General features: G+C 39.8%; 1 long non-coding RNA gene across 2 annotated transcripts; it reads right to left on the minus strand.

Annotated features, from left to right (window-relative positions):
• Positions 1 to 3,165: 3,165 nt before the first annotated feature.
• On the minus strand, positions 3,166 to 24,405 carry LOC130143059 (uncharacterized). Of its 2 annotated transcripts, XR_008819622.1 has the most exons (4): positions 22,992 to 24,405; positions 13,562 to 13,659; positions 9,207 to 9,423; positions 3,166 to 6,493 (listed from the first exon to the last, which is right to left on the minus strand). It is a non-coding gene; the product is annotated as an uncharacterized LOC130143059 (long non-coding RNA). The 2 variants fall into 2 exon arrangements; XR_008819623.1 differs by lacking the exon at positions 13,562 to 13,659 and having other exon boundaries at positions 22,992 to 24,404.
• Positions 24,406 to 25,190: the final 785 nt, after the last annotated feature.

Raw genomic sequence — 25,190 nt, forward strand, 5'->3', positions numbered from 1 at the left:
GGTCAAGAAATCTGGTATTTATGCAAAGGGGACTTCCCACCAGCACAATCCATTAGCTGTCACCTGTACCAGCAGCTGAGAAAAATTGTCAAGCCATCTAGCAGCCAGGATTATTTCCATTGACAAAGAATAATCAGCAACACATAAATGTCAAAGAACATTGAGTCTTTTGTGTGTTAAACAGCTTTTAATTTCAGGAATAGCACTTTAGCTCTTGCAGCGAAGAGCACAAATGGTTATGCAGGACACCTGAATCTTCTGGTCTGAAATATTTGTGGTCCATAGCTGCTAGCAGCCTGGCACACCTGGAGTACACTGGTCCCTCTTTCTTTAATTTCCTACCTCCCTATCAGGTCAGTTTTTATGTTACTTTATTAAAAATGCATTGTCTTTATAAACTTCTGAGTTGAAAATTCTCCCTAACCTTAGAGCGCAAAAGTAGCAGCTTGGGTAGTAAGTTGATGCTGACGCCGACGTGTGCTAGAGGATGAGGAGTTTCTCATGGACCCTCCACCACCCATAAGAGCTCTCTACCCACCCCTTTGAGAAGAGTTTGTGCTGATTTGGTTGTTCCAGTGCCTGTGCTCTGAATCAGGTCTGATCTGACTGAAAAAAACCCCCAATTTTTTTTTTTCTGGCCTCATAGAACCTCTTAGAACATGACACGACCAGTAATTGAATCTTTTTTACTGAGGTACACTAGAATCATATTTTACTAGAGCTTAACCCTAGCAGGAAAGAGGGATGGAGGAAATGCCCAGTTTCTGAGACTAGACTTACTGACAAAAGGGATCACACTGTAGAAAAAAAGCCTGTGTTTTTGTTTCCTCCCTCTTCCCCGAGCTGTTATACTATTTCATGTCTTTTTGTAGTAAGTAGTTGGCTGTAGACAATTTTTGCTTTCTCTGCTATTTTTACACTTCCACAAAACATTTGTCATTCTTCTCTCTACATTGTACTACAGTTGTAATTGTTAAAGGACAGCTACAAAGACTGTTAAATGACAAACTAATGGATCAGCCCAAACATTACATTTTCTTTTGGTTTTAAATACAGGTGTAATTGCTGAAGTAATTTTTTATTTAAGTACCTACAATGAAAATTAAATATGTCTTGTATAGCCTCTTTTCCTTGGTGCTTCTGTGTAAGTTTTTGGGGAGTGGAAGATACTCCGGGCTCAGCAGGGGTGAGGAAGATGCAAAAGAGCTCTGCTAAAGATGCTCTTCAAGAGCGTCACCTCTCTTCATAACCTGGATAGAGAGGGAAGCTCGCTTGGCATCTCATGATAGATGGGGGATATGCAGCTTGTGTAAATATGTCCTCAGCCTGTTAGAGAAACAGGGAGGCAGAGTAGTGACATGAAAGGAAATGGATCCATGCTTAACCTTTTGTTTCTTAAAAATGAGAGGTGTATTATTTCCCTCTTTGATACTGTAGTAGAGTCTGCAAAATTCAATGCCAGGTACAATCCAGGGCTCAGTAGCTGCAAGGAACTAAAATTACATTAGGAGTCTTACTTTTTGGGAGCTGAGCTCAAGACACTTGCTTTCTCAGACAAGGAGTTGCTCACCTTTGACTGCCTCAAGTTGGGCATCTGAAACCTGGAGCCCTTGAGACGATTAGTAAGTATAGAAAAGTTTGGCTCTGGTTCATACATATGCTTCCAGAGAGCAACCATCAGGCAGAGGTAGTGCACCAAAGAGCATGTGTTTTCAGACATTCACCCATATGGGATATCTTTCAGCCTATCTGAAAGGGTTTTAATTGTTCTCCCAATTACTTAGTTGAATACCGGAATTCAACTAAGTGTGTGGAGGGTAATTTAAAAGAGAATAGAAAGAGGTAGGGACTTGACATCACATGCCAAGATTGCATTCCTCATTAATGTTGCTACAGGGAGAGGAATTTGTCTTGCTGGCCAAAAGGTGCTAGACAAAATAATTCTATATTTGGAAATTTCTGGTGAACAGAATGATTGACAATTAGGAGAGAAGGAAAAAGAAATGTTGTCTTGGCTCTATATTTTACATCTTTTGCTTGGGTCACACAGTTCAGAGTTCAAAAAGTTGTCTTTTGGGAACTCTGTGTTCAATTTTGAGCCCTGGAAAATGAAAAAGAATATTTCAATGATACACGGTTAATCTTCAGCAGTAGTGGGAATCCTGGGGTAGTGCAAAGGCCTAAATCTTGGTCTACTTTTATTAGTGCTATGGGAAATCTCTGATTATCCAAATACAAAAATTCTTAAACAACTATTTTATTGTTATTCAAACATATTTATAAAAATACATCAATGTTGTAAGACCTATAAAAAAACAAGTCCATGCTTTTGCAGTGATACCCAATTTTGTAATGCTACTCTCACAGTTTCAGTAATGTAGTCACAGGTTCTGGTATGAAAGTACTGCAAATCTGATGCACTGAAGTATCTTCTCTTGGCAAACAGAAGCAGTTAAACAACAGTGTCCATGTTAACTTTAGCTCTGTTTGAAACTGAAGGAGAAATTGAAAAAAACCCCACCCAAATGTACACACACCCCCCCAACAAATCCCCAAAACCCCAAACCCATACCAGCATTCTTCAGATTGAAATGTGGCAAAAATCATGGGCTTGAAATCCTAAATGATCCTATGAGCAAAAGATGACTGGGAATGCATTGTCTGTGGGACCACCTTTACTCTAGACAGGAATAAGTTCAATGAAAAGGCAAGAGTTACCTCCAAAAACATTGTCCATGTGGTTTTGCTGTTTACCTCCAGCCTTCTTAGAGAGACAGTGGCTATTCTGAACTGTGGCACTCAAAACATTTGCTGACAAAATCCTGGCAGCCAAGCTGCATCAGCTCTCTGCAAAATTTGGAAGAACTAAATTGTCACCAGATTTCTTAGTGTGATTACTACAAATGCAGGAAAAGTATTATCATTGCAAAGTTTCAGTTATCACCTAGTAGCTGTCTGTCATCTCCATGTCACTCTCAAGTATTCACTCCATTTTCCAGAGCCCTATTCCTCATCTGTGCTCCTCGATCCTAAGGTGGACAGACTGAGCTCTTCTATGAAATGCAACCAGCTGTCCCGAGATAGGCTGACAACCCCTCTTCCTCCGTCATTTCAGAGAGGCCAGCTTGGCCTCTTGTAACTGCAGAACTGTCCCTCCTAATGTGTTCTGTGATTAGTGTGTCCGGATGTATGTACCTACCTAGTTATGGTGGGGAAGAAGCTTTTTGCTTTGGGATTGTTTAAATTTTAAATTCTCCTGGGCTGAGACATGATGAGGATGACTGGAAAGACCCATAAGGTCTGGGTGCAGGCCCCACCATCTCAGCAAGTGCTGAGCACATAGAAGTGTACATCTTTTATTTGAAACACCATAATTTCTTTCATGGAAGTTCAGGCAAGGAGAATGAAATTCAGCCTCTTCTTTGCACTGGAGAGGTTAAATTCATGAATGAAATGCTGCAGGTATGGATCTGAAAAAAGAACAGTCTTGAAACAAGAGGAGTAAATTCAGAGATGCCAGGGATGATTTAACGCAAAAGCAGCTGCTTGTCATACAGCAGAGCTTCATCTTGCTATAGGTGAATGACATCATCATTTGTTTTAACAAAACAAATGTGCAAACATATGTGCAAAATGTGAGCGAACCTTTTCCGTGTGATGAAGCAGTTTAGTGTAATACACGTTTTCTGGAGTGAACTTTGTGAACTCTTGCTTAGAAACAAAGTTTTTCTTTATCCCCCCTAAATATCAATTATTGCAGACATTATAGTCATAATATTTGTTACCTTCACCGTCAGCCCAATGGTGGTTTACATATGTGTGGTTATGGTTTAGACTCAAAGATGAGTTCAGATGGTCACAGTGGATGATTTTTACTTCAAAAAAACGTATGATCGTGGCCCCAGTTACCAGGCTTAAGATGTCTCGGTACTTTAATAGGGGAAAATAGTCACTCCACTGCTGCTTTTTGTGCAAAAAATTAGATTTCCTAACCACCATATTTCCTTATTCCTATATATCTGTGAAAGAAGAGTAAGCATATTACTACCACTACTTAGTGTGTCTGTTGGAGTGCTCAAAATCAGAAGAGTTATTCATAACTCATTCTTTCAAATACTGTTACTTTGAATAAAATACTGTTTTAAAAAAATCAGAATACCTTATAACTAGTATACCAGCAGTCATATAAAAATACACACCAGTTAATGAAAAGCAATCATAAGGTTTACATGATGGAGCTGGGCATGCTGCAAACTGAACGGACATCAGCAAGCGCTCATGGTGAAGGCATATGATGGCTGTTTCCAGCAATGAGGTCTCAAGATCAGATGCTCTGGCAAAACCGTGACATCTCACATCCAACAGGCAGTGCTGATGGTGGCAGGTAATGTTCTGAGGATTGGATCTGTCTGGTTAGGACTGAGCGATAAGACACCTAGTAAATACTTGCAACAATAATACCACTGAGCACCGGTTCCCATGTTCAGTCATTTCTTAAAATGATTTTTATTCTTCAGTGTTTGCAAAGATAGCAAGCCACAGGTAAAAAGAATTATCTGATATTGTTCAAGGAGAGAGAGTGTGGAGTTTAAGCCAAAAGATTCAAAAGGCAAAAGTGTTTCTCTGAATTTTGAATTCTTTTTTCCTTTGAATACAATGTGTGTTGACCATATGTGCTTTAGGTCCTACCTGAATCTCCTCTCATCCATACATCATCAGTTTTAACACAGGATATAGCATGACTGGCAGACAATCTGGAATCAATCTGTTTATCTTTAAAATGCTGCTGAAAAGTTTTAGAAGTTGCAAGGTCCTGAACTGGAAAGAAAATCTTGGAAGTAACAACAAAGAAGCATTGGAAAGACAGACAATAACTTCAGAGTCTTCTATCTGGATCCTGTTGTGCAAGAACATATATGCCATCTCACAGAAAACCATTGCAGTGGAATAAAGTCTTCCTCATTTATTAATACAACCAGGAATCAACCAGGCAGTTTTTAATTAGCATTGTAATTTTCAAGAAGTGAAAGATGGTTGCTTTATAGACTTCATATGCAGCTCAGAAGGGGCTCCAAACACAGCTGCATTTGTTTATAATATACTGCTATTTTTTAAGAGGATGCATCTGAGATACTGTATGTACTTGAAGACCTTGTGCTGCATAGCTAGAAAAATTTTATCAAAAGCCATGAATTCAATGTATTGCAATTTTGCTCTCTGGTGCTTTTCTAAGCATTACAAATCATAGGCTGTAGATGGTTTGCAAATAACCACTCTAGAAGAAAGCTTCCACATGTCTATTAATAAGAATAATATAAATATTCCACAAATAGATGACTGCTTATTGAGGGGCAAGTATAGGGCAAATCTTTTGTCTTTTGTTTGTTCTGCATTTCAGCCATATCTGACATCTAACTGCAATATTTTGCATTCCTTTAACTCTGATACTCAAGGATCACACAAATGCTTTACAAACATCAGTGGGCTAAGTCTCAAAACATTTCTGAAAACAGGACTCGTATATGGCTGACATTTATTTCTGCAGTTCATAACTTTCTTACCATTCACATTATCCTTCTGTTTTCTGGATTGGATATAATCATCTTACTAGGGTTCCTAGTGGACCTTTCTGCTCTCAAGTAGTAGGTTCTTCTTGGAACTACAATATTTTAATATTTCATGGTTGACTAAAAGAAAAGATCTTGTCTTTCCTCAACAACAGCAAATTATGGATTAACTTCACAATCATAATAGTAATAACAACATTAATAACAACATTAAACAATAGTTATAGTTTTCAATATTACTATTATGTTATGTTATTAATATTACATAACTGAAGGACAAGCTTGACCATAGATTCTTGAATTCATGAACTGCTCCTTTACTACTTACAGATACTGCACATTGTACATGCTGAATACGAAAAAGGAATCCAGTTTTTCAAGCCTACTTCAAAGCCTCCACAAATAATGTCTTGAAAAATTTGGTTTTCTCCCATAAGGTCACTTTCAGGGATATTTAACCCTTTTCTGTTGCAACTTGCAAAGGCTGATAGGCTCAAGCTTATTAAAAAATCCATTGCCAAGGGGTACTAATAAACAAGGCTGTCATAAGAAGCAGATTCCCCCCTGTTGTTTTCCATCTGAGCCATGTTGAGTATTTTATTGATGAAAGGAATAAACAAAGGTTTCAGATTTGGTTCATATCCCTTAATTGTCCATAATTATTCAAAGTATCTAAAAGGACTTGCATAATCTAACTTGGTAGGGCTTGAAGGTGAATGCAGGGAAGGTTTCCAGGCTGATTTCCATAAATACTGTAACTTCTCCAGGCTCACAATAGGCTCAGCACTTAAGGTCTAATATGCAAGCTCTTGCTGCGGCTAACAAGATGCAGCCAGCATTTCTGGCTGGAGCTCCTGGCTGGCTCTCGCATATGCACTCTGAACATGTGGCTCAGTGCTGTGAAGTACTGACTGTTTTCTTCACCCCTAGAAGTCAATGGAAATTGTTTAAAGTGCCCAGCAGTTCTGAGGATCAAGCCCACAAAAAATGCTATTGTTTGGAAACTGAATTGCGGTAAGCTCCGCTTTTGTACCGTGAGTTCATTACTATATATGTTCACATTTCCCCACAATTCCTGTTGAAACATATTTTGAACAGCAAGTCCCCATGTTTTATTTGTACAATCTGGTGCTAGTTTAGAGACATTTTGTTTTGTTTAGGTTTTGTTCTCCCCCATGGGGTACGGCCTTACTTTCACTACATAGGAAAGTCAGGAAGGCTCCAGGATGCCGTGCATCAAAAAGCAACCTAATCAGCCAAGGCTCTGTGTCTAAAGCATCTACTGCTAAACAAGAGGACTAAAATCTTAAAGGCATCCTTTTCACATTTTCCAGCGACATTCCTAATTTTGCATTATCTTTCATTGCTGTTAATACAGTGCTCTTAAATTATTTGCTGTCCACTAACAAAAGATGTGTGGACACCTTCAGCAAGGACCTTAACTACAAGCCTTCTAGACATGTGGTAATTCCCCATGCAGTCAGTAGGGCCATTTTTTTAGAAGTTTAAATCCCTTGATGAATCCTGGTCCTAAAGCATCCAGACACTGGGAATAGTTTTAAAATTTATTTATCCAGTTTCCCTTGAAGGACAAGGAGGATAATTTTATATATGAAAAAAATGAAAGGAAATTAACAGAGTAAGAAGCCAAAGTGATCTTTTTCTTCAAAAAGCAAATTTACAAAGACTTCCATGGAAGGTTATAAAACCTGCCCTGTTTGCCTGAGAGACTTTTCTAATCACTTAGGTAAACATGGGAGGTAGACTGGGTAAATACATATCCAGGATAGGCTAAATATTGAGGTGTTTTAGAGGAATATTTATTGAGTTAAATATATTTATGTATACACACACATACATATTGGTACCTGAAGAATATATATTTTGGTATACTACCTCAGAGCCATAACAACTCTTAGGTGTACAAATTTGGCAGTTGGAGGAATCCAATTTAAAAATCAATATTGAGTAAATCATAACAAAAAATTCTATAAAATTATAGTGTTTCAGTACATGAACTTTTCTCAGTTCAGTGATACAAGACCTCATAAGTCTGATGGAACCTCAAAATAACATTAGCAACTGGTGTTGCTAATTTATTTGGATGATGCCTATTGAAATAAATTGGTGTTATTGAAATAGTTGAAATTGAATAGAAAATGTTTCCTTCGTAATGAGCATAGTATATAGTCATTGCCTTAAAATCCAGAGGACAGAGGAATGGCTGGCAAAATTTTGCTTGACATATACTTTCTTGGATGATTTCTTTAAGAAAGGAAACTTGAAAAATCACTTGTATGTGACACTTTTCCATTTAGAAGAAAACTGAAGTAGCTTGAAACAGTGAAACTAATCCTGCAGATGATCTTTAAAGTTCTCTATTATGGATGCTAGAAACTTACTATATGGCATTATTTATCCTATTTAAAATACCCCTGTTGGCGGACAAACCTCAGGGAACTTTGCGGGAAAGCATTTTAATTGATGAACTATAGAACAGAGTGATTAAAGAAATGAACACTAAGTAAATGTTCTGGCAAGTACCATTGATGGGAAAGCTTCTAGAGGAGTGGTAAAAATAAGATCCAAATAAAGGTGTAAAAAGATGGAAAATATAGGACAGGAAGACAGATATTAATCCATCACTAGTCACAGGCAAAGGGCCTTTAAGTTTTGAGTTTCCACACTCTCTGGTCAGTTGTCCTTTAAAATGAAGTTGTTGCCGAGAGCAGTTTTTACTTAAAATGAGTGAACTAAAATGTAGAGAAGATTATCCAGTTGCTATGTGAGAGCTGTATATACCATGAGTGCAACTGGTGAGAGAAATGAGAAAGCAGGTATCAAACCTTCTTTGCTCTTTAGAAGTGGACAACCTCTAATACTTTTTAATTATGATTTGTTGTCGCTTTTATCCTGGCCATATTTTACTTTGTGTCTAGGCTCCCTGTTTCCCGTAAGCTTCCTCTGGGACCACAAACTGCTAACTCGACATCTACGGACAGAAATGCCACAACATAAATTAAGTTGTTTTTTTTTTTTAAAAAAAAAAAATAATTTTTGCATTTTGGTTGGGGGGTGCCACAACAGATAAAAAGCCACTGTGCAGCTGCCTCGTGGAAAAACCTTCAGCTGAGCACTGATAAAATTTATCACAAGAGCACACATAGGAATAAGCAGCTTACCAAAGCAGGCTGCGGTAAAACGTGCAACAGCTAAAATATCTAACGGGATGCTGTAGCTTGACAATGAAACGTTGGCAAAAAGAGCTAATAACACCGGGCTTGTACAGTACATAACTTTGTCTTTTGGGCTGCTGCATTTATTTACTGAGCTCTGCACCACTGTATTGTCCCCGGACCTGGAGCAGAGGTGTACTTGGACTCTCCCAAACAGGTCATCGTCCTGCTGGGTCTGTGGCACACCGTGAGCAGAAGTGGGCAATGCAAGAGCGGGGCTGGTACCGGCACTCGAGGCAAACTGGTGCTGAGCTTTCGCCACTTAACTGTTCACCTTATGCTTCCTGCATTTATTGATTTTCTTTTAAAAGTGATTTCTGAACTTATCCTAGAAAAAGATGGAGACTTCTGAGAATACATCTGGCCCCAAAATAGTCAGAATTTCACCAAAACCCCTCCTCACCTTGTGAGGTCATCAGGTGTTTCAATGAATTCAGAAAAGCTCTAGAATAAGCAAAATGCTGTGTAGCTTCTTTCATTAGCTGGAAATACATGTGTAAGGTTTCTCTTTCCATCTCCAGTTGCTCTTGCATGGCTTGCTGTTCGAGAGGGTAAACACGACACGTGGATACCTGGCTCCATGTGTGTATTTTTAGCTCAGTTCTCCCGGAGTCTGGAAGCTGTAAAAAAAAAAAAAAATTAAAAAAATCCCCCAAATCAAAGTAAAACATCCTCTCATTTAAAGAAGAACCTGGATTAAAGGAGCCCTTGGGAAAAGTGGAGAGCTGGAGGGTTAAGCAATAGCATGAGACAGTTTGTGAGAGATCAGGCATGGATTAGGAGTGATTGGTGACTCACACAGATTTTGCTCATATGTATCTGACACTCCTGAAAGTCTGCTGATTCACCCTGGGAAGGACAGGTTCTTCTTTCTCTTCTGCTGACATTTACAAGCAGCATAAATGAAAATGGTAGTATTTTACACCTGTGTCGCACATGTGTAAACGACTGTAGGAAGAACACAGCAGCTGCAAATCAGGTCCAGAGAGTTGAAACAAGAAGAAGCAGAAGGTTGATAAAAGAGCATAAGCTAAAGACTATTGCCAACGTGGACAAAGAAGAGAGAGAGAGTGAAACAGAAAGGAAAAGGTCAAAGGAAGTGAGAGAGAGAGATAGACAAAAAAACTGGAACCAGGTTCACAACAAAGAAAAGGACAGGAAAAAAAAATTAAAATGAAACCATCCACAAGCAAAAAGTAGGGACTATTAGTGTTGAAAAGGAACAACAGCATGGAGAAGGGAATATTCTCATTCCATTCCCAGACAAGCAAAAGCTAAAGCCCCCACCAGCCATGCTATTGCAAAGGCTACAAGGGATTAAAAAAAAAAAAAAATTTTTTTCCTCTAAAATGGACTTTTCAGGTATATGATCACAGAGAAACTGTATAAAGGTATTAGGCAACTTGACCCCCAGAAAGAAAATGAGACTGGGACCCATTTTCTGGTTTTGCTCAGTGGGCATGCTGCTAGCACCAAAGGTGTTTTTGGGGTGGTTGTCCCTTTGGTGCCTTTTTTTGCTGGTGCAGCCTCCCTTGCACTATGTGGGGTGTTCGTTTATGTCCCCCATGCTGCTGACAGGGAGCCAGCCTCTGTCCCAAACACTAAGGGAGGCATGAGAGTGGAAGGGGTGACTAACGTCGCAGGATTCGTGTGTTGCAATTAGCAGCATGGGGACACCTGCCTGTGTGCCAGTTCCGCATGGCACACCGTCCTTTCTCTCCAGCGCTGTTCCCAGATCACTTTTAACGTGCGAAAGGAGAGATTATTTACCAGGGTGGTAGACACATTTCTGTTCTCAAGAACACTGCGATATCATTAATCTTCTGGCAAGTCGGCAAGGGCGGGTTATGTGGATGCAAGTATTTTGCAAGGCTATAAATAAAATTTAAAGAGAGAAATGGACAGAAAAAGAAGATGCTTACCTGGAGTTTCCATTGCCACAATACAGATGATGTTAACACTGCAATAGCTTACTGCTAATAACACTTTAAGAAATCTCCCTTTTATGGTTTTCAGCATCTATCCAGAAAAGTGGAACATAAAATGGGATCCTAAGGCTGCAATATAAATTTTCTAATCCTGTCTATAAAACAGGTAGTTGATCAAAGAAAGTGCAAAACATAACTCATGTATCTGTAATTGTTGTACTGGGCTGTTCACCTGGCTGCCTCTACAGGCATAAATATCTGAAAGGAAGGGAAAGAAAATGAAAGCAGGTGCAATATGAAGTTTTGTCAGAAAGAAGGTATGATAGATAGCCACATTAGTCACATGTAGCAAAGATATAATTGACTTATGCAGGTTATCTTTACACATCCATACTATGTATTCTGCACAGACCTCATACGTTTCATGTCCTGCCTTCCTTCAAGAATCTGGGACAGAGAAGAAAACAGGAATTCTCCTCTTTGACAGAGATTTCTGCCTTTGCTCCCTTAAGAAACTCCAACAAAATAGATAAAATAGGACAGCATCTATAATTTTAAGGTCTTGTGCCGTGGGTCCCTCAAAAGGTATGAGTCAAGACCGATTTACATGAGGACACCATGTTTTCCTTCCCCAGTGGTGTAAAATACCTTTTTCAAATATGCAAAGTTGAGATAAATTGGATTTTAAACCAGGTAGTTCAGTAGGAGTTAATGATTATTGCTCCCTTTGGAGAAGAAAAACTAACATTTGAAAAGGCGGAAAAAGCTGTTTATGGCTTCTGCAAACAATCAAAAAGTGCTGTCTTTCTGAAGTTCCTCTGTGATCAGGAATAGTAGAAGTAATTCCAACATAGTCAGATGGTCAAACCGGCATGATAAACCCCAACATTATGTGATGCATTTTAAAATCACATGGTCCTGCCATTTATCAGAAATACATCATTAGAGCTCACATGATGTATTGATGTTGATTTTAAGTTAGAGCATAGCTACTGCTTTATTTCATTTGTCCCAGTAGGGTCTGGTTGCTTTTACATAATCTGCTTTTATTGTCACGTCACCCAGACAAGGTAGCATTCTATTCTGCACTGTGCTGTAAGGGCACAGAGGAACGTGATGATTTTATTTCAGTGCTGTACATTTTTATTAAATTAATTCAACACGATACTTTTTCCTCTCCAGTTTTGTCAGGGTCACATTTTTGTCCTGCCTTGAGTAGATGTAGGGAAGAAGGGAAATGGCTTGACTCTTACTGTCACTTTTTAGTGCAATCACCAAGGAAATCTTAAATAAAGCACCCTTAAGTGAATGAGGCAGTAACATGTTAAGTGGGACTTGGGAAAAGAAAAAAAAAAAGTATCCTCTCCTGGGAATTTTTTTGACTTCATTAAAACTGAATTGATCTTAGACCTTAGCTGTAATTCCAGACTATCAGGAAGATCAATGCACAGGAATAGAGGGATTACAGCTGGAAAATGGGAAATGATTTGTTGGAGAAAGAAAACCAAAACGTTGTCTTTGCTTCCCTTTCCAGCTCAACTTCTAAGCTACCTGGAGGGCAGCTTCAGCCTTGGCTGCCCAGTGAAATGTAGCTGGATGCAACTTGATTTGTATCTGTACGTTCCCAGTATACGACTTGGCAAAGGTGTGAACCCCAGGTTTGTGATGGCAGGAGAGGTGAGGGCTCAGTCTCTCATTCACTGGGTTACTGGATTTATCCCTAGAAAAGTACTTCCCAGACCACCAGGTCTAGGACCTGCTGTCCTAGACCTAATTATATGTTTAGGTCGTGCAGTCACTTTAGGAAACAGGTAAAAATGTCTGTCTGGAAAGCAGTTCAGTTTGCAGACTTCTCTACTCCTACTGAAAGAGTTTGCAGAATCCTCTGGTGGTTGGGAATAGTCCTCCTGATTACAGGCATACACTTACTCATTGCAGTTTATACACATTTGTTCTTGTGCCAACACTGCCCTTCACTAGCAGTTGTTCTTTACTACTAATGTATTTATAGACTGCAGTCATATTCCTCCTCAGTCCCAATTTTGCAAACTGAAAGAAGCCAGACCCTTTTCATTCCTGCTTACGAGCCAGGCTCTTGTTTTCCCTGCTTGGCTTAGCAGGCTGTCCCTGTTCACGTGCCAATCCCGGTGAACCCTTTACCTGGCTGATCAGAGCTGTGCACAACAGTCCAAATGTAATTTCGTGGGTGCTTTGCACGACAGAGCAAATACTTCTGCATTTCTACAGGAATACCTCACCCCAGCATTTTTTATGGCCACAGTATTACTAACTCCTAATCATACAGTGTGTAATTAGTATACCAAAGTCTCTCTCCTGCTGTATTATTTCCAACTGATGAACTCCAGCTGATAGCAGGAATTCCTGCTATTAGCCTCCAGGTTCATGCTGTTGCACTTTTTACTATTAAATTACATCATATTTCTCTATCTTCACTCTTCAAGGTCATCCAGTTCTTTCTCTGCAATGTTGCATCGCAAAAGTGTTGGCTTACTGCACTGCTTACTATTAAAATAGGCAGGCCTGTGTTTTTTTTTCTCACAACAGGTTACAAGCTGAGCCTCCTGCCCAAATCATCTGCTTATCTCATAGCTCTCTACAGCCTGGTAATATTCTGCCTCAGCCCATGCCTCATGAGCACAATACTTCTGGGAACTGTACTACATTGTTTTCCCTGAGGAAACCCTTTTCATTTGCAGTTTTTGGTAGCTTGAGAACAAAAGATACCAGAGCGAGAGAGTGACTAGTAAATAGAGGACAATCATTTTCAGGTGTGAAGCCATCCTGGGGATTTTTTTTTAAAGCCTCCTACCTTCCTACATGGATGTCAGTATCATGCAATCCAGATGTTGTTGGCTTCTGTTCAACACACCCCTCGTTTGAAATGGAAGGTGTTAAATTGAAGTCAGCCTGAAAAGAGAGGTGAACAGGGCTCTGGCAACCATGAACAGGAGGATCAGAGGCAGATCTAGCAGAAGCACCAAGATCGCAGCTAACAGGAGTCATAGTGTCTTCCTCAAAGTTAATCCCTTCCCAGCTCCCTTAAGGAGGTGCTAAGGGGCACATCCTTGCTTCAGCAAAGGTGTATATGGGCTGCTGTTCATGGAGCCAAAGCAACTCACTTCAGCTCAGGACCTGAAAAGCAGGACAATTGCTCCAGCTCCTTCTGCAGATTCTGGAGTGAGCTTGAAGACAAGAAGTCACGTGTGAGGGTAGACTGGGTTTTAGGGTTTTCCTCATAGGCTTACTATAGCAGCAAGTTAGGGCCATTTGACTACCTATATTTATCATATCTTAATGTACTAGGCTTTCTTTTCAAAATAACCACAGGACTGATTTTACTGCATCTGTAATTTCTGGCTTGTGGATAACTATCGCAACAGCTGTTTTCCTTTTAAATCACTGATATGTGCTTTACGTCTCAATCGACTTTAATGCTGTTCCTTGGGCCTGTCTGACTGAAAAATTCATACTGACTCCCCATTATGAATACAGATTTATACACATAGATTTTTAGCAGAGGGAGTTTGGGAAAGAGGAGAGGTTGAACAAATTTCAAGAAGTTATTGTTGTGAAAATGCATGTTCTAACCTTAAATAAAACGAGCTTTGTTGAATCAGAGCTGAATTGGTTCCCAGTTCCTAGCTTTGCTGTTTGTACATTTGATTTCATATTTTCATGTTATAAACTCAACATTTCTAAATGTCGTGCCATGGAATCCATTTGGAAAACGTCATGTGATGCCGGATAGGCATTTTGTAGTCTTGTATACTATACTCTCAGTCTTACTGCGTCTCCTTCCACTGTAATATTATTTGCTGTGCAGGAGCTGTGTCTTGGCTTCTGCAATAGTTTGCCATTAACAGGGCAGAGCATGTCATAAATAACCCTCCAATATGTGCAATAATTAACTTTTAAGACTACCATTAAATCCTTTTAAAGCGGATTGATTAGGTTTCAATTTTGTACGTTGCTTCAGATTTTCATCTAAACTGAAGTGTTTCTTTAGGCTATTCTGCAGCTGTGCTTGCTTTCTAGCACTGACAGTCATTCAAATCCATCTCGTGCTATTGTAACCTGCTGTTAGCCCATTAGTTGCAATCTGTGGGAGGAGAAGGAGACAAATTGTGTCACTATTCCTTATCAAGGGACCACACAGTTGTTTGCCACTTTGACTCCGTGATGGATAGTTATCTTGAGATGTGACAGGTGTGAGACTGGAAATTTAGAAGGAAACAATGCGGGAGCCCAGTAGCATTTTGTTATTGACACTTGCTAGATAACAACACAGGGTTAATCAATCTCTTGTGTTGTTCTTAACTCCCTATTCTTTTTGTCTTCAAGACGCAGTTTTTCTCATCAGACTGACACGGCAGGAAAAAGGTTCAAGTAGATAGCAGACATTTTTCCTTTACCACGTACTGGACATACAATGTCAAATTCCATGAAAAACACATCTGTGTTTCCTTTGACAATTTTTTAAAACTCTTTGAAAGTGGGTCAGGGGCTGGAGAAAGTACAGTCTAAATATCTTAAAGTATCTGCAAGTAGACATCCTTTCTTTGAAAGAGAAACAGTCTTTTTCCAACTTGATTTTTATTTTCAACAGGTTTTTTATCATTGTATTTCTGCAAATTAACTTGCTGTAGCCCATCTCTTAGTATTTCCTTTCCAGATACAAGCTAAAGTGACTGAGATGAAAGAAACAAATACCCTGAATGTTAAATGACCGCATTTACTTAGCTCTGCTCAAAACACACAATTCAAGGAAATGCAGATCCAGGACCATTTATTTTAGATATTTTAGACTAGGTTTGGTTCTTTTATGACCTTCAGAAAATTGAATACTAATACAAAATTCACAGTCTTAAAAAATATTGAATGTGGTGTTCAATATGTTTAGGGAGCACTGAAAGAATGACAGGAGTTTATGTATGAGCTAAGGTTCGCATTGAATAAGGATCTATGGTAAAAGCTAGAAAATGATAAAGCTATAGAAGTTCAAAGAAATACCAATGAACATTGGAGTCCTACTGTACTGACATGATATAAGAGGCACTGGGTGCCAAAGAGATCACAGTTGAAGTAGCCAAGACAAAAGATGAGGAGGACATTACTGCCATTTCACTAAAAGGGATAGAATTATACAAACAATGGAGACTTCGTTGAGGTCTCCAGGAGGCTTGCAGCAGCTGAAGACCAACACACAAGACCATAGGCTCACGCCTAATCTACAAGGCATTGGTAACTATCTTAGTTTTGGATATATCTGTTTGCTCTATTTCTTTGTCCTGTGTTATTCTCTTGTATAAACAAAGCTTTTAGGCAAAGGTTCCTGCTGATGGTAAGGGGAAAATTTCAAGCGCGCTAGCAACGCTCTTGGGTGTTGATCATTAAAGAGCCAGCTTGCTCATACTCTCCATATTATATTGACAATGTTAAAATGTTGTATGTTTTGTTAGGCAATTAAACCGTGTGTTTTGTGCCACAAAACAAAACAGAAAAGAGGCAATTGTTGGCTTTATTAAATCTGAGGGATGAGTGCCCTGCTCACAGGTCATTTGTAAACCTTTAGTAGCATCCAGCAGAGCCTGCACACACGGGTGCTGCAGCAGCCGTCCAGAAACGTTTTTGGGTAGGGTCAAGGGAGCTGTATGGTAGCCAGGATGCTCTACGCTCTTTGGCTCCTCTTGCACTGTGACAAAAAAGCTTGGTGAGCTGGTGTAAAGGCTCATTCGTTCCCTGATTCACATTTCCAAGGTCTAACTGGAAAGAAAGGACTTTGGACACATTTCACTCCTGCCTCTTCATTCCTCTTCAGAAATTTGCATCTGTTTGGTCATGTACCTTCTGCATGGCCATGCTTTGCAGGGCAGAGTTATGATATACACCATATCAACTTCTTCTGTCTGACAGACGTTCGCACAAGCGCCTTTCATCTCCATCGTGGGAAATGTTAAGGATGGAGAGTGATACGCCACTACGATTCTGAAATGTCTCTATCAGGTTTCCACATTAGCCTGCTTTCACCACTTCTTTTCTCTTGCCTTCTGAGTTTAAGTAGCTGCCAATGAAATCTCAGAAAGGTCTCATTAGATTTGAAGCTCCTGTCAGACAGAGCTGGAGGAAAATTTATCATGTGGGCTTCATATATGAGATTTGAGAAACTTGTTTCTGTCCATCCGATTCACATTCAGGTTCTGTGAAGTGAACAGTAATTAATCAAAGGCAGTGCTATAGGAAATAAAAAACCCTGATGCACAAGCATAACCAGCAACTCCTCACGCAACACTTGCTCTTTAGCAATAGCAGTTGACCACCCAGTTCAGCACAATATGTATAAGCGACATCTGTTCCTGTGTCACTGTGGCTTTCCTGAGCAGAAAGGTACTTTGTGTGCTTTATAGCTGCCACATGGCTGACATTGTTATTCCATAACCTTACGCCCCTGTTCTTGCACCCCATGCCCCTAAACCTTGTCTCTTGCATGCTTCTCTGTCTTCCACTCTAACTCTGTAACAGCTGAACAGCACAAATGCCCAACAGCAACTGGGATTCCTAAGCAAAAGCAGTAATAAAATAACATACCTCCAAGATGAAGGAGACATGCATGTTTCTGAACGTTTGAGTGACGGTTTTTAGTTATCCATCATAAGCAGAATTTGTTCTTTTAGAAAGAATTACCTTGAGTCATTTAAATAGAAAAGGTTTATCAGGAAAATATTTAAGAAGATGCTCTCCTGTCACCGTGACTGGTGATCTGAGTTCACGTCCAGTCTAGCTGCAGACTTTCTGTGAAATGCCGAAACATTGCAGCCTTGAAGAGTACTTGAACATTTGAAAACTACTGAAATCCAGTTACTTTTGAACAGGAAACAAGCTTTTCACTGAGTGTGTCATTGTTCAACACAGAGCAAAGGATTGCATCGATGCAGAAATTACCAGGCTGCAGCATACATATTAATCACTGTATCTGAAATACTTCCAAGTAGTACCCGACAACTACTCTGAGTTGTCTCTGTGCCATGTATTCACCACCTGTGGCACACAAATGAAAACCTGTGGCCCCCAGCATTAAATACAGCTTCCCTGTGCAAAGAGAATTAAATACCTAAGTATCATTAAAGACCTACACCTTACTATCCTACTTTTAAAATAGGGCTTATTTGATGACATTTTTGGTAGTGACTGTAATATAAACTTCTAGAAAAAAAAAAGTGTTTGGTATTGTGCTGTGTTCAGCACATATTATGGTCGGTCTTGATTTTAATTGGGACTTGACAGCTGCTGTAATACAAACAAATAATAATAATAGCTTAAGGATATCAAACAGAGAAGGAGGACAGAATGCCTTTTATACTTACAAAAAGATTATGTCAATTGATCTAGATTTCAGAAAGCAGTAGAAAAGAAGCTAAGTGTAACTTGTTATCATTAAAAGGTAGAAATCTGTTAGCCTTTGATTTATTTGTAACTGTTTAGCACACTGTTAAGTATAAAAAGAGTCAGAAGAACATGATATACCAATGTAGTTGCTAATATTCTTTAGAAAGAGCTAGAGAGGAACAAAAAAAAAAAAAAAAAAAAAGAGGCATGAGAGGGTTGTATTTAATACAATTCTTTGCTCAGTCTCAAGCAATGTTCTATCTAATGCAATGCTTTTCTCCCTGATTAATCAGAACAGGGTTCAGATGAAATCAAATAATTTGCAGATGAATTGCTAATATGTCCTGTCATGCATGCCCTTCTAACAGCATGTCTTTCTATCCTGTTGAAGTACTTACATCATATGGAGAGACCTGGAAAGTTTGAACATTTTGGTTCACTGCCAAGAAAAATTATTTATCAATGGCACATACTGTGCTGATATATACCACAAGAACAGATTTTTAACTAAGAGTGAACATTAGGACGAGACCCTTTTCCTTCCTTTAGTGCATTAAGACAGACTGGGATGCCGTGTTCTCTTCTCCAGAACCTCCAGGAAGAAGCCTCAAATCCATTTTAGCTACTAAAGTGGCTCTATTAAACACAGCATCAGGGTACTTCTAAGATTCAAAGTCATTAATCTCACAAGCCTCCTGAGAAGTAGTGCCATTCTGTTCTCATATTTTATGGATGGAGAATCGAGGGGCAGGAAGCTTATGTGGGTGGTGTGTAGGTGGCTGTAGATGTGCTTGCATGCCTGGAAGGGCAGGTGTCAAGTGAGTGGCCACAGCATATCATAGCCTTTCTCCATAAAATGTAGTCCCTATTATTTAACAAAAAGTACCACTTTTGCTGCAGGACAGCTGCTGACTCGGAACCAGCTCTTAACTGTCTCAGCAAATTCACAGTAGTCATCTATTTCTCAAAGTAATTTCTGGAGTAAATACTTGCTTATCAAATTAGGCTTCAGTTTCAAGAATGATCTTTTTCTCCATTGCTCCTGCAGGGAATAGTGTATCATGAAAAAGGCTTTGTTCCCTTTGGCAGTCAAGCTAACGCCATCAAAGAAGCTCAGGGAGAGGGAGCTCAAAGTTGTCATTAGAGTTTCAGGCAGATCTTGCTTGGGCTGTGGAGGGTTGCTATCACTACATGGTACATTCCAAAGGTCAGCCAGATCAAAAGCTCTGCTCAGCAGCCAATTAAGACATTGTTCAATATCAGGGAAAATAGGAAAAAGAAAAAGAAATACAATTAAAATTTCAATAAAGAAAAATCAAGTAACTGCAATATAGCCTACAAGTGCCACCCAGGAGGGCTGGGATAATTTGCCATGATAGGATTAATTTACAGTTCTCTTGCTTTTGGGAGGTTTAAGTCTTCAACTTTAATATTTCTTTGGTGCATTATCTGCATTTGCATTTATCATTGGCTTGTACAATGGAATTTTCACAGGACTTGACATTTTGAAGTCCTAACTTAGGGCTTGGTCCAACTGCCTTTGAAGTCAACAAGGAGATTGCCACTAAGTTCAATGAGAAGTTGGATCAGGCTCTATAATCACTATGGACTCATTATAATCTCACAGCTGGTAACAATCGTTTAGAAGTGTAGTATAAAAACTGTGGTACTGGCAGGATGAGTTCAGTGCAAAGCTGAATCCCTTCATATTTAACATAAGTTTAACAATTTAAACAGATTTTAGAATTAGCTGCTCTCTTTGCACACTAACATCTGATGACTTTTTCTGAAACTTGCTGAAAAGGAAAGAGTCTCTGCATTTGCACGATGAGCTGCCTGAATCCTTTAATATGCTTTTGTTTCTTTAACTCCAAATCAAAGCAAGAACGACATTTTCCTCTCTCACTCTGTTGCCACAGAAAATAGTTTTCTGCAAAATGGTTGCTTTTCCAAGCGCTTTGTTAAAATGGCTGCTGCCAGGACTAGGTCTAGGAGCATGGCAATTGCAAAAGCTAACCCTTTTCCCATTACATTTCACAGTTTGTATACAAGCAGCAACACCGTGTTCTCACTGTGCGAATGCTCATATTGCTGTGATGAACAAATTGAGGGCAGATCCCTTCGAAACGAATCGAGGCTTTGCAATAGTTTTGCAAGAGAGACTGTCTGACTCACGGTGTGATTATAAATGAGAGAGTGACTGTTTCTGCTCAGATTGAGGGGTCCCCAGGATTCAGGTGAGGCTGCTGTTCTGGCAGGCCTGCCAACATGGATTTAGATTAACCTAAATGGTATGTACGTTGTTCTCATGCAATCACTTTCCTTTGTGTCCTTCAAGTATACTTGCAAGTATCAGTGCAAAGAGGTCTTAAAGCTGAATGAGGAGAGAAGCTTAAGGTGGAAGAAGGTGGGCTCAGAAGTGTCTGGGTGTCTCACAGACTGTACATTTACCCACTGAATTTGCACGTGCTTGAAACTGTGTTCTTTTTTGTGCATGTTGTTCTGGATTTGCCTTTTCAAAGAGTTTTCCAAAGTCCTTACAAAAACCCAAACTGCTCCCAGAACTGCTGTTTCTTTGTAATGCCAGAGATTTCCCAGAAGAACATCACTCCCTCTTTGGACCAGATGCAAGTGAAACTACTTTGAATATCAGTGTGACTACTTCTCATGGGTGAGGAAAAAGGTTGCAACTTTCCTTACAGAAAAAGCACCATTCAGAAGTGTGCGTTAGACACTGGGCATCCAGAGAAGACCCACAGGTAGCAGGTGCTGCAATGGCAAAACACTTTGCAATACTGTTGTCATTTGCCATTTCTGCTTCTAATGAAGTCAACAATTGTTGGTCTCAGAGCCGCAAGAAAAACTTCAAAGGAAGGTTTTCAATGATCTTTGGAGCTTCTTCATAGGAGAGCAGGGGTTCAGGGCACAACTCAGAGTATCCATCTAGTACTCTCATGGTATTGTAATAATCCTTACCCTATTATTTTTTGTCTTTTATCTTCTTCTTTTTTCCTTTTTTTTTTCTTTTTTTTTTTCTTCTGCTGGTCTGTATACCAGGTAACCTCCCATACTGATGGTAAATAATGCCTGTTCAGGGTAGATCTACGTTTCCTATATTGGCTTCTCTTCAGGACTGAAATATGTAAAGCTTCAGAACCCATACATACTCACACACAAATCCACATAGAGAAAGACAGAATAATCCTCCGTATCATGCTACAGTAGTAATCTAGCTTAATGCAGTCTTGGAGGGTAGGCTAAGCCAGTGAACCATTTCTGCTTTACTGATGTGGTTAATGTGAGGCACAGAGGCCCGGGAGAGAATGATTTCCTTGTAATGTAGCAGTCCATCCATTACTCTGTATATTGAACCAATCAATTGACTTGTTTATGACATGCTTAATGTTTGGGGAATCCGAACTTCTGATTTACTTCAAGTCCTTTTAATTACAGTATATTCCTTGAAAACAGATGCTTTTAATATTCAACTTGAGTGTTTTATAAGCTATGCAAATATTTTATTTGTGGTATTTTTCTGGTGCTCACAGCCAAAACAGGCTAGTCAATTTTCCAGAAGACTATGTTATCTCACTGAAATGTCAGGAAATTCATCTTCCCAAAAGTTCTTCTTCCTTCGCAGGCTACACATTGTACTTTACCTTAAATTTTATGCTGTATCATCTTGACTTTTCTCTGCTAGAGAAATGAGGGTATAATATCAGCCTGTGATGTTTAAAAATACATACATGAAGTTTTGGTCCTTTTAACTAAATGAAGGAATGAAGTCATTTGGCAGTATTTTATATTGGAACTAATAATTTTTTTTCATTGTACAGCTAGGTTAGCTGTTGAAAGGCTGGAAATCCTAGCACAAAGCTTTTCTACTCATGCTATACTTGAAGAAATAAATCCATTGCAGTTTGCATGGAGCTGCCAGCTTAAGGAAGCCAGCTAAAGAAACCAAACTGAGCACAGCTGAATTGCAAATATGGGTGCACTGCTTAGGTATCTGAATTTTGACCATGAATCATTTTTCTTCATCACGTTCCCCTAGATATACTCTAAAAATCCAACCAAACATAATAATAATCATGCCAGAGTAACAGGGATTGGCAAGAAAGGGTCACTCGGAGGTTGGTAGAAGCAAAGGTATTTCTAAGCATCATCCCAATGAAAGAAATGCATCCACAGCCAACAACACCCAAACTCTCAGACCCATAGACATTAGAGACACTAATACTTATCAATATGTCCAGTTCCCCTTGTTGTGGTCCCAGCCCTGCCCTGTACGATTACCGTTGCTCCTAGCCTCTTACATTTCAGAGTGGATGCATATTTCTACCAAAACAGAAAACAAACCTGAAAAAATCTGCTTTGAAGCAACTACTTGTGCTGAAAAGAGTGCTAAATGCAGTAATAATGCAATGTGTGTGTGTGTGTGTGTGTGTGTGTGGTGGTGAAGAAAAAATGATCATTAACGTTTTCCATTTACAGAAGTAATAGGGTGAGAATACTCTCAAGTCTAAGTTTTTTAATGGGTACATCCTGAAAAGCTTGGAGCCCTTTTGTTGGAGCACTGTTTCTCTGAGCCCTGAATATGTCTTCCTGATTCTCAGGGCCAGGCTGACAGTAGTTCTGCTTATCTATGCAAAAATACCTTGGATATAAGCCCTCTGTAGTTCATGGTAGCCCTTATCTTCTTGCTCACCCCATATCATCCCCTTCCTTTCCTCTTCCTCCTGCCTCCCCCAGTCATGCAACAGGTCTCTTAACACATTTTTTTTCTGTTTCTTAGTTTGCATGCTAACTGGGAGCTTTTCTTTATACACATCTAATCACCCAGTTATTTTTCTTACCTTGTAGATGTCTGTGTCCCCCGGGGCTGTGCATGGCCATCACGCTGTGTGCTGAACCTGCGTGGGGCTGCAGCTGACGCTTGCACAGGTGCCAGCTGCAGTGGGGGGAATTGTGCTAAACCTCACTGCCCTGCTGGGATAGACACAAGTAGATCACAAAGCTTTTTATCCCCCTCTCTTCAGTAAACAATTGTACCTCCAAAGCCATGAGCAATTTTTCTGATTCACAAACACTACTGAATTCACCAATGTTTTCTAGTGGTGGGTTTCACAGCACTGAACGCTGTTCCTCTTTCACAGAGGTGTCTTACTGGGTTGAATGCAGAGCAGAATTACTTTCTTTTTATTTAGCATTTCACAGTCAGCCAAAAATTAGGCTTCCTTTTCCGATTAAAACTATGTTGTGAAAATGATGCCTAATTTGGTGTTTTCTTCATCTCTTGGTCTTTTTAGCGATCACTGATTTCCGCATTTTGCTTTTTTGGTGAATATATACACACACATGCACATACACGCACATGTACAGACACTAACTGGTGTTTGCAAGTTGTATCTTCTTTTCCTGGATGGTCTAATTCTTCCAGTTCAGGCATTAGCACTTAGGTTCGTGCTGAAATGCTTTCCTGAATCAGCGCCCGAGTGTTTAACAACGTGAAGTAAAATGGATGGACATTTTAATGTTTCCTCTTGTATGTGAAATACTCTTTCATCTCTGTATATTAGGAACATATTTTTGGGATCGTTCTGAAATAATGCTCTCTTGTTTAAGCCCAAAGCAGAAACACACGTCTTGAATCAGCCAGTGTGCTTTTCATTTGGAGATGGAGGAGCGGGCACTGACTACGCTTTTGAAGTGGTTTTGTATGGTTGTGGGTGCTTGATATGCATGATTGCACCCACAGTTCGGCATGCACACAGTCAGTGGCAAGGACACGTTTCAGAAGAGCATGAGTGAGGTTTCGCTCCCTCCTCCCAAGTGCCTTTGTTCCTGCTCGATAGTGAAGAATGTCATTTCTCAGAAGAAGCTCCGAAGAAGGTCGTTGAGCTCAGATTTGTCTGAGTGATGATTTTCCTTCTCCTTCTTCTTTATAACTCTACAGGAACAACCTCACACACTGTTGCTGGAGAGTTGCCAGTGGATTTAGTTTTTTTAAAGTTTGTTTTTATGATTTGGCTAAAAAAAAAAAAAAAAAAAGCAACCTGCTAAGTCATTGCTCGGCACTCTATGAGTCTACAACAAAACTGTATGCTATAAAAATAGATTGCACCCATTCCTACTGTTAAATACCACGAAAGAAATAAGAGTGTTTACAGTATGCTGAAAGGAAAATGCCTTCTCCCACCCATAGTAAAATGTGTGATTTCAGGGTCACTTCCTAATAGGTGTTATTTCCTCTATTTTAATAAAGGTATTTTAACACCTGTATTCCATGCCAGACAGTATTGTCATTTTTTCCACTGATTGGCTTAACCAAATGCTGGAGGGGGGGGCACAAGCACTTTCAAACATCGCTGCTTCACGCCAAACACAACTAATGTGCAGAAGGAGGAAGCCAGAGAAAGCAGCAACCGCCCCTAATTACAGCCAGACGACTTCCAGTCCAGTGAGGGACGGGGAGGCTTTCAGGATGGAAAAAGGTCAGGAAGCCCATCTAGGTCAGCCAGTCTCTGGCTTTGAATTGGCACTTGTACTACCCTCACCCACCCCCACAACCTCACACACAGACTATTTTTGTTCTCCAAATAGTTGCCCAATGTGTGCTGAAGACTATTTATACTCGTTGGGACCGCCTCTGTCCTTAGTGCTTTTCTCCATACAGAGTGGTGACCTTTGCTAAGTTGAAGACCAAACCTCCTGTGTATGGGGAGCTTGGTGATTCCAACAGAAGTCAGCAAGAGGATTTGAAAAAACCTGACCCTCTTATTGCAGGAGAATTTTATGCTCCCATGGATCAATTCTTCTGTTTGCTGGAGTATTTTCTTCACAAAGCATCCTTGCCCCCTCCTTGCACTGGATGAGGAGCATAATGGGAAAGTTGATGTAAAGCAGAGATACTACACCCCCCTCACCCAGTTTCTGGGGCAGATCTCACAAGCTGCAGTGCCCTGGGTTGTGTGTGAATGGTTTCCTCAATGCCAGCCCATTTTGCATCTGTACTGATATCCACACTGAATCTTGGATCCAGCTGGGCTGGAAAC

The sequence above is a fragment of the Falco biarmicus genome, chromosome Z (assembly GCF_023638135.1).
Source record: "Falco biarmicus isolate bFalBia1 chromosome Z, bFalBia1.pri, whole genome shotgun sequence".
Classification (NCBI taxonomy): domain Eukaryota; kingdom Metazoa; phylum Chordata; class Aves; order Falconiformes; family Falconidae; genus Falco; species Falco biarmicus.